This window comes from Lactuca virosa, chromosome 8 (assembly GCF_052849685.1).
Source record: "Lactuca virosa cultivar CGN04683 chromosome 8, Lactuca_virosa_CGN04683_v6, whole genome shotgun sequence".
NCBI lineage: Eukaryota > Viridiplantae > Streptophyta > Magnoliopsida > Asterales > Asteraceae > Lactuca > Lactuca virosa.
The window spans coordinates 198,318,933-198,336,927 of NC_136433.1; positions in this window are offsets into that span (position 1 = coordinate 198,318,933).

Sequence of the window (17,995 nt, forward strand, 5' to 3'; positions counted from 1 at the left end):
CAGAAATCCAAACTCTTTGACCTTCTCGTCAAAACAAAGATTCCATCTGCGAGATGCTTGCTTTAATCCATAAATGGACTTTTCAAGCTTGCACACCCTATTAGGATGCTTCGCATTGAAAAAACCCTCTGGCTGATTCATGTAAACATCCTCAGCCAACTTCCCATTTAGGAAAGCGGTTTTTACGTCCATCTGCCAAATTTCATAATCATGAAACGCAGCTATTGCGAGCATTACCCTAATAGACTTTATTTTAGCAACTGGTGAGAAGGTCTCATCATAGTCAACTCCAGGAGTTTGAGTAAAGCCCTTCGCGACCAATCACACTTTATAAGTGTGCACTTTCCCATCCATGTCTGTCTTCTTCTTGAAGATCCACTTGCACCCGACTGTCTTACGACCTGGTACATTATCAACCAAATTCCAAACTAGGTTGTCATACATGGACTGAATCTCGCTGTCCATTGCCTCTTTCCATTTAGCAGACTCTGGGCCTGCCATGGCTTCCTTATAGCTATTAGGTTCGTCCAGATTCATTAGTGTACTATCACTAATAAACGTATCCCCGTCAGTAGTAATATGGAAACCATAAAACTGGGGTGGAACACTAACTCTATTCGAACGTCTAAGAGGTAAGGACCGGTCAATTGGTTCAACAGGAGTTTCCTCCTCAGGTTGCATGCCAGTGTCAGAGGTTCCTTCATCTCGTGACTCTTGAAGCTCTTCAAGGTCAATCTGACTCCCACTGTCTCCTTGATTTATGATTTCTCTTTCTCTGAAAACCCCTCTCCTAGCAACAAAGACAACATTGTCACTTGGTCTATAGAAGAGATAGCCAAAAGACTTATGTGGATAGTCGATGAAATAACACTTCTCACTACGAGGTTCTAGCTTGTCGTGAGTCTCTCGTCTTACGAAAGCTTCACAACCCCAAACCTTGATATGTGCTAACGAGGGAGCTTTCCCTGTCCACATCTCGTGAGGTGTTTTGGCAACCTTCTTGGTGGGAACTAAGGTAAGGATATGGGCGGCAGTCTCTAAGGCATACCCCCAGAATGAGATTGGTAACGAAGCACGACTCATCATAGAACGAACCATGTCCAACAAGGTTCGATTACGTCTCTCAGCCACACCATTCAATTGTGGCATTCTAGGAGGCGTCAATTGTGAAACTATTCCACATTCTTTTAGATAGTCGTGAAACTCAAGACTTAGGTACTCTCCTCCTCAATCAGATCGAAGCATCTTGATTTTCCTGCCCAGCTGATTCTCCACTTCATTCTTAAACTCTTTGAACTTTTCAAAGGTTTCTGACTTTTGCTTGATCAAGTAGATATATCCATATCTGCTATAATCGTCTGTAAAAGTCACGTAGAAGCGACAAGCGTCCCTTGTGGTGGATCTAAAGGGTCCACATACATCTGTATGTATGAGATCCAATACACCCTCACCCCTTTCACATGTACCAGTAAAGGGTGACTTGGTCATCTTCCCAAGTAAACAAGATTCACACACGTCATCGTCCCTAAGGTCGAATGACTCCAAGACTCCATCCTTTTGGAGTTGGGCTATGCGTTTCTTGTTAACATGGCCAAGGCGACAATGCCACAAGCATGCTTTGTCCAAACTTGTGGACAAATCAATATTCAAAACATCATTTCCTAAATTATCTATAACTAACACATATTCATAAATCCCATTACAAGGTAATGCATTGAAATAAAAGACACCATTCAAATAAGCATTAATAGAACCATTACTATTATCAAACGAATATCTGAAACCTTTGTCTAAACAATCTATGAAAATAAATGATGTTCCTTGCCATATCTGGCGAATAGCAACAATTATTTAAATCTAGCCCTAACCCATTACTCAACACTAAGGAATAAACTCCGATCTTGGTTACTGGTGAAGACTTCTTGTTTCCCATGATCAAGTTTATCCTTCCATGCTCCACTTCCCTACTTTTTCTTAGCCCCTGCAAATCAAAACAAATGTGGTAACCACATCCAGTATCAAGGACCCATGAAGTAGCAAGTGATGAGTTATTAGATTTAATTAAATACATACCTGCAAAGGTGGGCTTTATCTTCCCATCCTTAATAGCATATTTAGGGCAGCTTCGTTTCCAGTGGCCCTTTTGGTGGCAATAGAAGCACTCTGCTTCCTTGGGGTCAGAAGAGGGCTTAACAGAACCTGCTTTGGTCCCACTAGAAGAGGAACCATCTTGGGTCTTACCCTTATGGTGGCTCTTAGAAGGAGCCTTCCTCTTCTTTCCCTTTCCTTGGCCAATAGCCAACATAGGAGCAGTTACAGTAGAGGATGATGCAATAGATTTGTCCTTGAGGTTGCTCTCAGCTGTCCTCAGGAGCCCTTGAAGTTTACTCAGGGTGACCTCTTCTTTGTTCATATGGTAGGTCATTTTGAACTGGTTGTAGCAGGAAGGCAAGGAGTGGAGGATGATGTCGATAGCCAAATCCTCATCAAACTTAACATTAAGTTTGAGAAGACGATCAACATACCTTTGCATTATTTGCAAATGAGCAGTTAGGGATTCTCCACTCCCCATCTTAGCGGTGATCATGTTGGTAATGATCTCATAGCGCTCTTGCCTCGCGCTCTGGTGGTACCTGTCCAGCAAATCTTGATGCATCTCATATGGATACATGTCCTCATAGGACTTTTGGAGTTTGAGGTTCATGGTGGCCAGCGTGATGCAATGAACTTTCGTAGCATCACGCTCGTGGGCCTCAAAGGCGGCCATTTCTTCAGGAGTAGCTTCTTCTGGGTTGATCTTTTCTAGCTTCTCGTCGAGGACATATTCTTTGTCCTCGTAGCGAGTTATCATGCGAATGTATCTCATCCACTCGTTGAAGTTCGAGCCATCAAATGTCACCTTTTGACACAGGTTCATCAACGAGAATGACCCAGAAGTGTTGTTGTTTGCGTTTGCGTTAGACATCTGAAATAGAAAGGAACAAAGTTTGATTAGAAATGAATCCCCAATTAAACACCCAAATGAGAAATTAGGGCTAGGATCCAACAACATTATTTACAACTTAGAAAAGGGATACCGTAATCTAAAAGTAAATAATTTGAAGGTAAGTGAATGACGATTCACTAATTTTCACCATGAAAAACGAAAAAGAATTAAGTTTTTAAATGTATTTGAAAATTCCTAGATTTCTTTTGAGATTCATTGAACACTTCAATGGCATGTTTAAATCTCGATATGCACTTCAAATTTGCGACTGGGATGCCGAGGATCGCAAACAAGTTTGTGAATAACCATGCGAATCAACATGGTGCACTCAATGTCTTCATCACCTAATCAATGTGCTGGTTAGCCACGCACGCTCCATTGATCCATGATAAAACATCGAGCCACCCTTTGTCACCAATGTCAATCCCAAATTAGTGTGTCGGTTAGCCACGCACGCTCCACTAACGTTTGACAGGGGTACAAAGTGTAATTCCATGGAATAGCATCATTTTCACATTTTACCCTAAAGTAACTAAGATTGGGAATTTGTAAAACAATGTAGTTCCTTTAATATTTCCATTATACTTATAATGAGGAATTAAGTGCCCTATCCTATCCGTTCGGCTAACGACCCTCCACCAGTCAAGCAAGTGGTAGGTGTGAGTGTACACCCATTAAGCGCCATTTTATAGGCAGCAACCTTATACCCACCTTATAGACTGGCTTCGTGAATGAGGCCTACTAGCGATAAGACTAGCTTATTCTATTACATATATATTAATTAATCTTGTAATAATATAATAGTATAGGGTTGAATTTTAAACTTGTAAAATTCTAAGGGTTTGAAGTTTAAATCATTCAAAATTAAACTTTTAATCACAAAATTTAAATTTCAAAACTTGAGGACAAGTTTGAACTTTTCAAAACACAAGGGATCAAATAACAAATAATATAAATCAAACAATTAATTTAGTGATTATCTATATTTGACCTAACTCAATTTCTTGCAAGATAAGTTACCCAATTACTACAAATAATCAATTTTAATCAAATAAGGAATTTATTATCTAATCAATTGGTAAATATCTTTTGTTTTTGGCAAGGATAGTCTCACAAAATCATTAAAATTCGAATTTTATCAGTAAAAACAGATTAGGCTACTATTCCATAGCAAAAACAGCAAGAAATCCCGATATATCCTCTGTCAGACGATCCGACTCGCCGAGCCACTCATGGACTCGCCGAGTAGGGCCGACTCGCCGAGTGCATGAAGTGACTCGCCGAGTCCAGTCGAACAGAAGCCAGAAAAACGATTTTCAGCATACAAACAGTTAATTCATCACATACAACAGAAACCAATCAAGGCTCTGATACCACTGCTGGGTTTTAAGCATAAGAACAATCCTATGTGCTCATACAAACCCTAATGCTTGGATCTAGGTTTCTCTATTGTACATGCATTGAATCCAAGACTTGCAAACCCTAATCTAGCATACATAATTCGAAAATTAACTTATTACATCAGATCTAGATGTTTACCTCTTCAATAGTAGCTTGAATCTTCTTTTCTTGAGCTTAGAATCACAATTGTAATTCCTCTAATGGATCACAAACACCACACAAGCAAGAAGGCAACTATGAGAAAGGAGAGATGATGCTAAAATCGGCCCTAGGGTTTCTCTTGGAAGCAAGTGGCCGAAAATTGAAGCCTTGGGGTCTTATTTATAGTGCAGGCTGCTAGGGTTTCAGTCTAAACCCTAATGGATACCTTAGCCACCAAGTAGCCCAAGGAACCTTCTGGAATAGGGCCCTTGGACGAAAATATGATGATCCTTCATCATAATTTCGTTCCCCCTTAGTCCATTAGGTTTCCCAGCCGAAAACTCAACTATCACACATTTGACAGTTTATGCCCCTTTATTTAATTAATCTCTTTTAGTCACCAAATTAATTCCTAATTAATTTATGACTAATACTAATTAAATAAATATGATTTCTCCTTTAATATATTATTCTTATAATATATTAATAAACCATAATATCCTCTCTCTCATATCAAATTACCTTGTCAATTTGCTTTGGTGAAGGCAACCCAAAAGGACCATGCATAACCGAGTCAAGTACATACAAAATATAGTTACGGGCTTAGACACTAATCCAACAGTCTCCCACTTGGATAAGTCTAGTAACTATATCTCACATACGACTTCAGGATCTGGTTAGCAATCGTAGCTCTTATACGCTTCTATTAACTCTGATCAAAATCTTGTCCTTCAGATAAGGGATCGTATAATCCTCTGTTCTAGATATCATGCTGACAATACTTATTATCCAACATTTTGTTTCTCGATCTCTGATTTATTCGACATAGAATTTAGTTGAACACATCAACTTCATTCTGACCGGGCCCGGCACATAAGTCAAACTAAATCATCGAGTGGCCAAGATATCGCTTTTATTCTCTTAAAATAAAAGGTACATAAAAACTTCGACTTATATGCTTTTATCATTTACTAGCTAAGTCACACACAATAATGTGTTTTATAACATCAAGTTACTGATGTGGTTTCGCATTATCAATGCATAATCAACTAGCAAACAACAACCATATCTCTAGGTTTAAAGATTATATGATATTATCATCTTGCGATCACTTATGGTAACTTTCATGAAGTGATACTAGCAAGTGCGGGTTTATTCCAATGCTCAAAACAAATTTCATAAGCACTCATAAACTTCGTAGCAAACCTTTGCTATGTCTAAAACCTTTCAGACAATCTACAAACAAATTTATGACAATCTTCTTTCATATCTACTTCCAACATATGAGCGATTGTGGACTGTTCGAACAATCTTATTATTCAGGAAGTCAAAACATGCAAAATTGGAAATAACAGATAAATAATCAACATAAGATAGTAACTTTCTTATAAATAACACACCTTTATTTAATCATCAAAATGTTGAATACAAAATTATCCATTACAAATTTCCTACCTATCTAATCTAAACTAATATCGTCCTTTAGTCCAACGCTCCTAGCGTGCTTCAAATGCTTAACCTTACTCAGTCCCTTCGTAAGGGGGTCTGTTGGGTTATCTTCTGACGATACCCTCTTCACAACGAGGAGTCCCTCTTCTACCCGATGTCTAATAAAATGGTATTTCCTGTCGATATGTCGAGATCTGCCATGATCTCTTGGTTCCTTGGTCAAGGCAACCGCTCCTTCATTATCACATAAAATTTCCATGGGCTTCTTTATGGATGGCACAACTCCAAGGTCTCCAATGAAGTTCTTCAACCATATAGCCTCCTTTGACGCCTCGCTTGCCGCAATGTACTCTGATTCGCACGTTGAATCACCCACGGTCTCTTGCTTGGAACTTTTCCAAGTCACTGCTCCTCCATTCAGGGTAAAGACCCAGCCTGACTGCGATCGGTAATTATCCTGATCCGTCTGAAAACTAGCGTCACTGTACCCTCGCACCCGTAAGTCATCACTCCCACCGAGGACTAGAAACCATTCCTTGGTCCTTCGTAGGTACTTAAGAATATTCTTAACAGCAATCCAATGCGCCCTACCAGGGTTCCTTTGATATCTGCTGACCATGCTCAAAGCGAAGGCCACATCAGGGCGAGTACAGGTCATAGCGTACATAATTGAGCCAACTGCGGAAGCGTAAGGTACTCGGCTCATATCAGCTATCTTTGCCTCTGTACTCGGGCTCTGAGTCTTACTCAGTTTGGTATTGCATTGAATTGGCAACTCCCCTTTCTTGGAATTTTCCATACTAAAACGTTTTAGTACCTTTTCCAAATATGTATCATGACTGAGTCCTATTAGTCTCTTACTTCTGTCTCTCACTATCCTTATTCCCAGAATATACGAAGCCTCTCCGAGGTCCTTCATAGCGAAACACTTCCCAAGCCAGGACTTGACCTCCTGCAAGGTTGGAATGTCATTTCCTATGAGCAGTATGTCATCGACATACAATATGAGGAAGCTCACTATACTCCCACTGGCCTTGACATACACACATGACTCATCTTCGCTTTGCAGAAATCCAAACTCTTTGACCTTCTCGTCAAAACAAAGATTCCATCTGCGAGATGCTTGCTTTGATCCATAAATGGACTTTTCAAGCTTGCACACCCTATTGGGATGCTTCGCATTGATAAAACCCTATGGCTGATTTATGTAAACATCCTCAGCCAACTTCCCATTTAGGAAAGCGGTTTTTACGTCCATCTGCCAAATTTCATAATCATGAAACGCAGCTATTGCGAGCATTACCCTAATAGACTTTATTTTAGCAACTGGTGAGAAGGTCTCATCATAGTCAACTCCAGGAGTTTGAGTAAAGCCCTTCGCGACCAATCGCGCTTTATAAGTGTGCACTTTCCCATCAATGGCTGTCTTCTTCTTGAAGATCCACTTGCACCCGACTGTCTTACGACCTGGTACATTATCAACCAAATTCCAAACTTGGTTGTCATACATGGACTGAATCTCGCTGTCCATTGCCTCTTTCCATTTAGCAGACTCTGGGCCTGCCATGGCTTCCTTAAAGCTATTAGGTTCGTCCAGATTCATTAGTGTACTATCACTAATAAACGTATCCCCGTCAGTAGTAATATGGAAACCATAAAACTGGGGTGGAACACTAACTCTATTCGAACGTCTAAGAGGTAAGGACTGGTCAACTGGTTCAACAGGAGTTTCCTCCTCAGGTTGCATGCCAGTGTCAGAGGTTCCTTCATCTCGTGACTCTTGAAGCTCTTCAAGGTCAATCTGACTCCCACTGTCTCCTTGACTTATGAGTTCTCTTTCTCTGAAAACCTCTCTCCTAGCAACAAAGACAACATTGTCACTTGGTCTATAGAAGAGATAGCCAAAAGACTTCTGTGGATAGTCGATGAAATAACACTTCTCACTACGAGGTTCTAGCTTGTCGTGAGTCTCTCGTCTTACGAAAGCTTCACAACCCCAAACCTTGATATGTGCTAACGAGGGAGCTTTCCCTGTCCACATCTCGTGAGGTGTTTTGGCAACCTTCTTGGTGGGAACTAAGTTAAGGATATGGGCGGCGGTCTCTAAGGCATACCCCCAGAATGAGATTGGTATCGAAGCACGACTCATCATAGAACGAATCATGTCCAACAAGGTTCGATTACGTCTCTCAGCTACACCATTCAATTGTGGCGTTCTAGGAGGCGTCAATTGCGAAACTATTCCACATTCTTTTAGATAGTCGTGAAACTCAAGACTTAGGTACTCTCCTCCTCGATCAGATCGAAGCATCTTGATTTTCCTGCCCAGCTGATTCTCCACTTCATTCTTAAACTCTTTGAACTTTTCAAAGGTTTCTGACTTTTGTTTGATCAAGTAGATATATCCATATCTGCTATAATCGTCTGTAAAAGTCACGTAGAAGCGACAAGCGTCCCTTGTGGTGGATCTAAAGGGTCCACATACATCTGTATGTATGAGATCCAATACACCCTCACCCCTTTCACATGTACCAGTAAAGGGTGACTTGGTCATCTTCCCAAGTAAACAAGATTCACACACGTCATCGTCCCTAAGGTCGAATGACTCCAAGACTCCATCCTTTTGATCAAGTAGATATATCCATATCTGCTATAATCGTCTGTAAAAGTCACGTAGAAGCGACAAGCGTCCCTTGTGGTGGATCTAAAGGGTCCACATACATCTGTATGTATGAGCTCCAATACACCCTCACCCCTTTCACATGTACCAGGAAAGGGTGACTTGGTCATCTTCCCAAGTAAACAAGATTCACACACGTCATCGTCCCTAAGGTCGAATGACTCCAAGACTCTATCCTTTTGGAGTTGGGCTATGCGTTTCTTGTTAACATGGCCAAGGCGACAATGCCACAAGCATGCTTTCTCCAAACTTGTGGACGAATCAATATTCAAAACATCATTTCCTAAATTATCTATAACTAACACAGATTCATAAATCCCATTACAAGGTAATGCATTGAAATAAAAGACACCATTCAAATAAGCATTAATAGAACCATTACTATTATCAAACGAATATCTGAAACCTTTGTCTAAACAATCTATGAAAATAAATGATGTTCCTTGCCATATCTGGCGAATAGCAACAATTATTTAAATCTAGCCCTAACCCATTACTCAACACTAAGGAATAAACTCCGATCTTGGTTACTGGTGAAGACTTCTTGTTTCCCATGATCAAGTTTATCCTTCCATGCTCCACTTCCCTACTTTTTTTTAGCCTCTGCAAATATAATGATGATTAAAATATAATGAAGAGGGATGCCGTAATCATAATCGAATTTGAGAACGCAATATATATAGAATTTCCTTATGTTGAACCATTCCAACAAAAAACTCATATATATGTCCTTGACTAATGATGATTAAAATCTCAATCTAAAATTTTTAGGATTGAAATGAAGTATAATCTCCTCTCCCTTAATTATAGCAAAACAACCTTTTCCAAGTGAAATTCTTGTTTTCTATAAATAACAATACTCATCATAATTGATTATGCTCCCACTAGCATAATAATTATTTAGCACAACAACTATGCTCCCACTAGCTTTGACATGTACTCAAAAATCGACTTCTAGAAATCAATACTTTATTGACTTTCATCACCAAAGTTCAGACTTCTGATACTAGATGCTTCGAAAAAACTTTATCTAAGCTTCTCAGACTCATACATCTTTCCTTAGATAGCTCACATGTGTGTCTAAACAATTATGAAGAGGGATGCCGTAATCATAATGTTTAGACCTGTTTGCCATTTCTCACAAGTCCATGTTAGTGTGCCGGTTAACCACACAAGCTCCACTAACAATTTTGAGAATGCAAACAACACAATTGCTATCTACTTAAAATCTACTTAGTGAAAGCGTTTCCTCACCATCATTTTCATGAATCGGAAAAAACCTTATGACACTTAGATTTTATGATGTATGTGTTCCTATCCATATGAATTTGTCAAAACCGTAATCAAAAGACAAGGTTAGCGACAAACTCAAAACATATGGATTGAACTTGTTCAATCTTGATTTCTTGCCTCTTGGTAGCCCAAGGGCCCACCATTGCTTCCAAGTTGTTATGCACACAATTAAGAACTCACAGAACTCACATACATAGTCAACTTTACCGGAATAGGCACAGGAACAAGAATTATGTCAACACGATAGGTTACAAACCTCAAGTCGTGTGCTAGCGATAAACTATAGGTTTTATCCTTGATTAGCTCTTGAAACTCAGAAGACCTTTAAGACTCCCACTGTCCTCTTGACATATAAGTTTCTCTTTGTCAAGAACCATTCCTTGAAAACCAAACAAATATTCAAGAGTCAGTGCGGATCCTTATCAAGATAAACACTTCACACAATTGATGTCAATTGGTCTTTGTTTTATCCAAAACATCACAACTTACCAATTTCAAATGTGCAAGAGTAGAAAACATTTTACTCTTACATTTGACAAGTGTTATAAACCTTCTTTAAGATGTGTCACTCAAGTTACAATCTTGGAGTATGACTCTAAGACTTGTTTTTGGAACGAAGTATGATTCATCTTCTTGATTTTAACCATTCCAACAATTCATGAATCCTCTTCTTAGCCATAAAATTCACTAAGATGTCCTTAGAGGATGAATTGTGACATGGTTTCTTAATCATTAAGATGATCATAAAACAAGATACTAAAGTACTCTCCCATCTTTTCAGATTTGAGAAACTTTTATCTTTCTGCCCAATTTGATTCTTCCCATTCGTCCTGCCATACATTGAAACTTTTCCAATGTTTCAGAATTGTACTTCAACTTGTAGGTACAACCATATTTACTAAACTTTAGTAAATCATGACGAATAGTCTTATCGATCTTTATGGTGGACTTTGACCTGCACACACCCAGTGTACCTGATCCTTTAGTCTTTCACCTGTCTCACATATACATGTGGTCAGGGAATTAGTCTTAACTTTCCAAAAATGAAAATTCTCATTCATCATGCAATACAACCTGCATGATTCCAAGTTTCAGTCCAATTGAAACCTTGGGTGATGAGAATCTTTCCTTATTTGATAAATTTAGACACTACCACTAATGCACATTTCCATTATTGCTAGAACCATACAAACATCAATTTTTCATAAAATGCCATTGCAAGGAGATATAATAAAATAAAACAAAATTTTATTTATTTATAAATGCGGAAAAACTTTTTCCTTACAATGCAACTTTAAATGAAAACTATGCTATTACATATCTTCTAGCAATCTATCATAACTCTTATGTAGCAGCTCAAGAATCCGATCTTCGAACCATCCATATTCGCTATCAGATTCAACATACTCCTTTTATTAAGTGTCCTTCCCTTTGCTTGATCCTGCCAGACACCAAAATCTAACTGAGTCACATTTTGTATTAAGAATCATCAATAAGGAACTTAACAGAGTTAGATAGTGGACTTACCTGAAGCAGAGTCAAACCTTTTGTTTCTACTTGCTTTCAGATCTTTTAGCTATTCAGGGCAGCTTCGCTTCCAATGACCCTTCTCATGACAATAAAAACATATAGACTCTTTGGGAATGGTACACGAGATTATCACAGACTTAACCTTTCCCTTTGCCTTTTTGTCAACAGGGTCGACCAAGGCCGCTCCCTTTCCATTGGGAAGAAAAGGCTTTTCTGGACTTCCAATGTTACCATTGTCCATGTCCATGGAAGTTTGAGAAATAGACCTTCCACCCATATTTGCTTGACCATTGCACCACATCATTTCTGACTCAGCAGCAACAAGCAAATAAGATAGATCTATTAGGGTCATGTCGTGATTTATCACGTAGTAGTTCTGAATGAACTCACTATATGACTCTGGAAGTGACTGAAGAACCCAGTCAATAGCCAACTTCCGTGGGACAACGACACCCAACATTCTCAACCTGTCAAAGTGTGACTTCATTCCTAAGACATGAGTGCACACAGGTCTTCCATCTTTATGTTTCATTGCTAGTAGGGCTTGAGTGACCTTGAATTTTTCAAGTCTTAGAGCTTGTGGGTCAGGGAGAATAATTGGAGGAGGTGGAGGTAGAGAAGTGTGATTTCCATGAGATTTGGGATGATCACAGTTGTCTAAACCAAACATCTACAATGGGAGATATTCAAGTTAGTTGATTTTAAGTCCTTAATAAAACACCCAATATGAAATATTAAGGCTAGGACCCAACACAATATTTTATAACTTGGAAGAGGGATGCCGTAATCCAAGCTATAAAATATTTGAAGGTAGGTGAATGACGATTCACCAATTTCCACCATGAAAACGAAATAAATTATTAAGTTTTAATTGGATTTGAAACTCCTAGATCTTTTGAGATTCATTGAACTTTCAATGGCATGTTTCAATCTCGATTGTGCCCTTCAGGTTTTGTGACTGGGATGCCGAGGATCACAAAAAAAGGTGTGAATAACCATGCAAACTCACTTGGTACCCTTAATATTATCACCTAATCGATGTGTCGGTTAACCACACATGCTCCACCGATCTATGATAAACATTAAGTCACCCTTCGTGATCCTTACTAGTCCAACTTAGTGTGCCGGTTAACCACACACGCTCTACCAACGACTTGGTAAGGTACAAAGTGTGAGTTTCATGGGTTAGCACCATATTCACATTTTCCTAAAGTAACTAAGATTGGGAATTTATAAAAGGTTTAGTTACTTTATAATATTCATTATACTTTTAATGAGAATTTAAAGTCATTGTCCTACCCGTTCGGCTAACGACCCTATACTTTTAAGGGTTGAATTTTAACTTTTAAAACTCTAAGGGTTGGAATTAAAGTATATTAAGGTGTGTGTAACTTTACAAATTCCAAAACTTGAGGGAAAGTTTTGAAACTTTTCAAAACTTTTCATTTCATAACTTATGAGTTAATGGTTCATAAAAATGAAGACTCTTCATTTTTATTTAACTTATGTGTTTAAATGTGTGTTTAAAAGAAAGTGACCTTTGGATATCCATAACTTGAGGACAAATTATGGACTCCATTAAAACACATAAATGATCAAGAATTAATGATAAACAATTCAGCAAATAATTCCTATCATTTTTCTAAACTCATAAGAACATGAACATGATCATCAAGATTTCAAGAATTATATGAGCACATAAAATCATGGAATTTTGATATAAGCCATTGTAAATGGATTAGCATAAACATTACACCATCTAAAACAGGTTTTAAAACACCAAAACAGTTTAGGGTAATGTTTGTAGTCCATTTCCAGCAACAAAAGTCGAAAATCTGTTGTCAGTTCATTCTACTCGTCGAGTGCACGAACCTACTCGACGAGTAGGATGAATTTTCACTTGGACTCGTGGAGTCCCCCCATGGACTCGGCGAGTCCACTGTTCAGACAACAAACAATTTCGATTTTTAACACAATTTTGCATCAAGTATCAACAAACAACCCTAGGCTCTGATACCACTGTTGGGTTTTGAGCATTCTAACACTTCCTAAGTGTACATGCAACCCTAATAAACCTTGGATCTATGTTTGTCTAAAATACATGCAAAATTTGTTTTCCAAGGTTTATAACTTATCTAGCATGGCATGGGGAACTTTTAAACATAAAAGAACTAGATGAATTACATACCTTTGTTTGTGAATTGATTCCTTAGGAGTTTGAGAGCCAAGCACCAATAATGTGAATGCCTCAAATGGAAATCACAAATCACCACAAAATTGGAAAACTTATGAGAGAGTATATCTATGCTCTAGAAATCGGCCACCTTTCTTCACACACACTTGGGTGTCATTTCATGCATCACAAGCTTGTTTATATAGTGCACATGATTAGGGTAAACCCTAATAACCCATGTCTTTTCCTTTCCAAGGATCCATGGGTTAAAAGCTCCATGGATCATCCATGGACTCCCATATAAGCTTAGCCCATTACCATAATGAGTGTTAGTCCACACTATATAAATATAATAGCTCATGTTTAATTAGTCACCATTTGATCACTAAATTAATTCATAATTAATTTAAGACTAATACTAATTAAATAATACAATTTCATATTAATATATTATAACTTATAATATATTAATAAGCCGCAAATATACTCTTCTCATAATGTTATCCATATAAATACTTCGGGTGAAGTGCAACCCAAATGGACCATGCCGGGTTGGGTCAAGTATATACCAAATAAGTTATGGACTTAGACACCTTATCCAACAAGAACCCCCATCCATCTTGAGCGTGTAGAGTGAGAGAGAGAGAGGAGACCATTTGAGCTTTTGGTGTGATTTTGCAAGAAGGGAGAGGAGCTCCAGCAAGAAGGATCAAAGGAGATTGCTATTCTGAGTTAGCTAAGCAAGGAGTTCACCTTGAGGTATAAAATCGGATCTCTCTCTCTCTCTCATTTGTATGGATTTCATTGATTTGGGGTTAGGGCTTGAATACTTCCTTTTTGGGGGTTTTGGATGCCTCCAACCCCCTTCTTCGAGTTGTAATAGAGATCTGGACCCTTTTAGGTCCAGGAAGTCCCAAGCATTCAGCTTTATACAAGCAAATGAGAGATTGGGGACTAGGTTGCCATTTTTAGAGTTATTTCTCCATTTGTGACTTATTGAGGGTTGCATGCACGTAAAGGTTGCACCTTTACGTGACATTTGAACACTTGAAGGATATATCTGATAATTAAGGAAGCAGATCTGACCTTAGAAGGTCATTTGAGAGATGTTATGGAGGCAACTCGTCGAGCCCATAAGGGACTCGACGAGTCGAGTCGGGTTGCCCCGCAACTCGCGACCTGTGTTAACCCGTTGAGGAAAGGGCTGACTCAGGGAGTCGAGTGAGATCCAGGGGCGAAGTGGACATGCATGTACTCGCCGAGTCGCACTAGTGCACTCGACGAGTCGGGTCAAAGTTTGACCGTTGACTTTCGTTGACTTTTAGGGTTTGGTCAATGTTAGGGTCTTTGAGCAGTGAGAGGGGTAAAATGGTCTTTTACCCTTCTGAGGGATTATAGAAAGGGATTTAATCTAGCCTTTGTGAGCCACTATTTATTTGAGGATATTGTGTATGTGATTAGGCGGGGGCTAGATCAGTATATTCGTGCGCGAGATCATCCGAGATACCCGAGGTGAGTCTTCTCACTATACATTACCTAGAGTGGTATTTACGTGTAGACCGGAGGGTCTTGTGTGCTATGTGTATGTATGAGATTATGTGCATTGTGATATGTGTATGCTATGTGTTGTATAGACCGGACCGGAGGGTCCAACGATACAGACCGGACCGAAGGGTCCAACGAGCTATGAGCGGACCAGGGGGTCCAACGAGCTACGGGACTAGAGGGTCCTGCTGAGACACATAGACAAGAGGGTCGTATTATAGCCTCGAGTGGCGTATGTGTTGTATGTGGTATTTTGGGGAACTCACTAAGCATTTATGCTTACAGTTGTTGTGTTATGTGTTTCAGGTACTAGCAAGGATCGCGGGAAGGCACCGGCATGATCCGTACACACTCATAGAGATTATGTTTTTGAGATTCTGGGATTTGTTCATTGTGATAACATGTGATACATTGGATTACTATGATGTTTTATGAATGAAAGTATGTTTTAAAAATGAAAAATTGTTTTGGAAATTTTCGTTGTTACAAGTTTGTATCAGAGCCTTGGTTTGAGAGACTCAGATACACCTCCGGGCGTATCTGAACTCAAACTGAGGATTTGAGAGAATTTTTCATAAAAGAAACAATTTTTCCAAAAGAGTAAAGGACTTTTGAGAAAAGCGGAACGGAGCAGTGTGTACGATCAGCCAGCGCCCGAACGGTGATTTCCCAAAATACCCTTACATTATGTGTTATGAGATATTATGTGATATGTTATGCATGCTAGAGTAGGCTAGGTATTCATGGCTAGGACTAGAGTGGGCCTGATTTGTGATGCCTTAGCCTAGGAGTTACTGCTACTATGAGATATTTCGAGAGTAAGTAGGTAGCAGCGAGGAACTTATGAGTGGTCTACCAGAGAGTAGCCTGAGTTTATGAGATATAGAGTACTTGTGATCTGGGGTCCTAAGAGAAGGACTTGGGGTGAATACCAATGCGCTGTGAAAGGTGATATAAGGGCCCGTACTACTCGAAACACCGGATCGGTGAGTAGTCCAAGTAAAAATCTTCAGGGTACTAAAGAGCAAGTAGGGTTGAGTATCGAGTGCGAGTATACTCGAGCGAGTCTCTGATATCTTTTGTGTTGTATTTCAGAGACATCATGGTGGGGACGCGCCAACACCCAGGAGGCAGTGGTACCAGTGGTACCAGTGATGAGGAGATCCGTAGGTTGATTCATGAGGAGGTGGTTGCGGCCATCCGAGCTGAGATACCAGAGATGTTCGGGTCTATCAAGACCACGTTGATCGAGACTTTTGATGAGCGGTACGCCGCTCTTACTGAGGCTGCTGTTGCTGCGGCCACCGCAGTTGTCGCTGCTGCCAGGCCACAGGGAGGTGACTCGTTGCTGTACCGAGAGTTCAGCAACACGAAGCCACCAGAGTTTGATGGGACGCAGGACCCGATTGTTGCGATGAGGTGGATTTCTGATATCGAGGGATGCTTCTACACCTGCTCGTGCCCGGAGCATCTGAGGGTTAGGTTTGCGCTGAACCAGCTTTGCTTGGGAGCGAAGGACTGGTGGAAGTTTGTGACGGCAGACTTCACTACGGCAGAGCTTACTGCGGTGACCTGGGAGAGGTTCAACATGATGTTTCGAGATGAGTATGTTCCCCCTGTGGAGAGGGAACGTCTAGCCCAGGAGTTCTTGTCCCTCAAGCAGGGAACTGAGTCAGTGACGGTGATTACGAGGATGTTTCATGAGAGGGCGTTGTTTTGCCCTGAGCACGTGTCGACTGAGCAGGCACGTATGAACCGGTACTTGAGCATACTGAAGAGGGATATCCATGAGTTCGTGGCGAACTCGTCATACCGGACATTTGCCAAGCTCCAGGCAAATGCCCGGAAGAGAGAGATTGAGTTGGAGACTCAGGTCAGGGAGGAGGCCGAGTCTCAGAGGAGGGACAGGCCACCAGCACAAGCGCAGCCGGCAGCCAACCGGGCAAAGCCCGCTGATTCGAGGTCTGGGGGTCCGAAGGGCCGCACTTGCGGGAAGTGCGGCAAGGGTCACGAGGGGGTGTGCAGAGCTGGGGTGTGTTACAAGTGTGGGAAGGAGGGACATTACGCGAGGGATTGCCCCAAGGGATTCCCGGTTTGCTTTCATTGCAACCAGACCGTCCATCGGAAGGCCGACTGCCCACAGCTACTGCAGGGATCAGCGTAGGGATCTGCACCTACTGCTCGAGCTACTAAGACCCGGCCAGCGAAGGCCGAGGCACCGAAGGCTCGTGGAAGAGCCTTCCAGTTGACAGCGGAGGAGGTCCGCGCAGCACCCGATGCCGTGGCTGGTATGTATTCTTTCATTTATTTATTCTGAGTTTAAGATATCGTGCTTATATAATGATATGCGTAGGTACTTTTCTTGTGAGTTATGTACCTGCTTTGGTGTTATTTGACTCGGGTGCGAGTCGGTCTTTTGTGTCGTTAGCGTTTAGTCAGCACATCAGTATCCAGCGGGAGGCGTTGAGTCGACCTCTACGAGTTTCCATAGCTGACGAGCGAGCGGTGTATGCTACAGATGTGATTCGGGGATGTGTACTCGAGATCTTCGGTGTTGAGTTTCCGATTGATCTGGTCCCGATTGTGATGGGGGACGTGTGTGTCATAGTGGGCATGGATTGGTTGAGCCGTTTTGGGGCAGTTATAGACTGCGAACGACAGTTGGTGAAGATACGAGACCCTGGTGGGGGAGTTCTTACGGTGTCCGGCGAGGGTACCCATTCAGGGTCAGCATTCTGTTCGGCTGCTAGAGCGAGGCAGAGTCTACAGCAGGGCTGTAGTGGGTTTGTGGCCTATG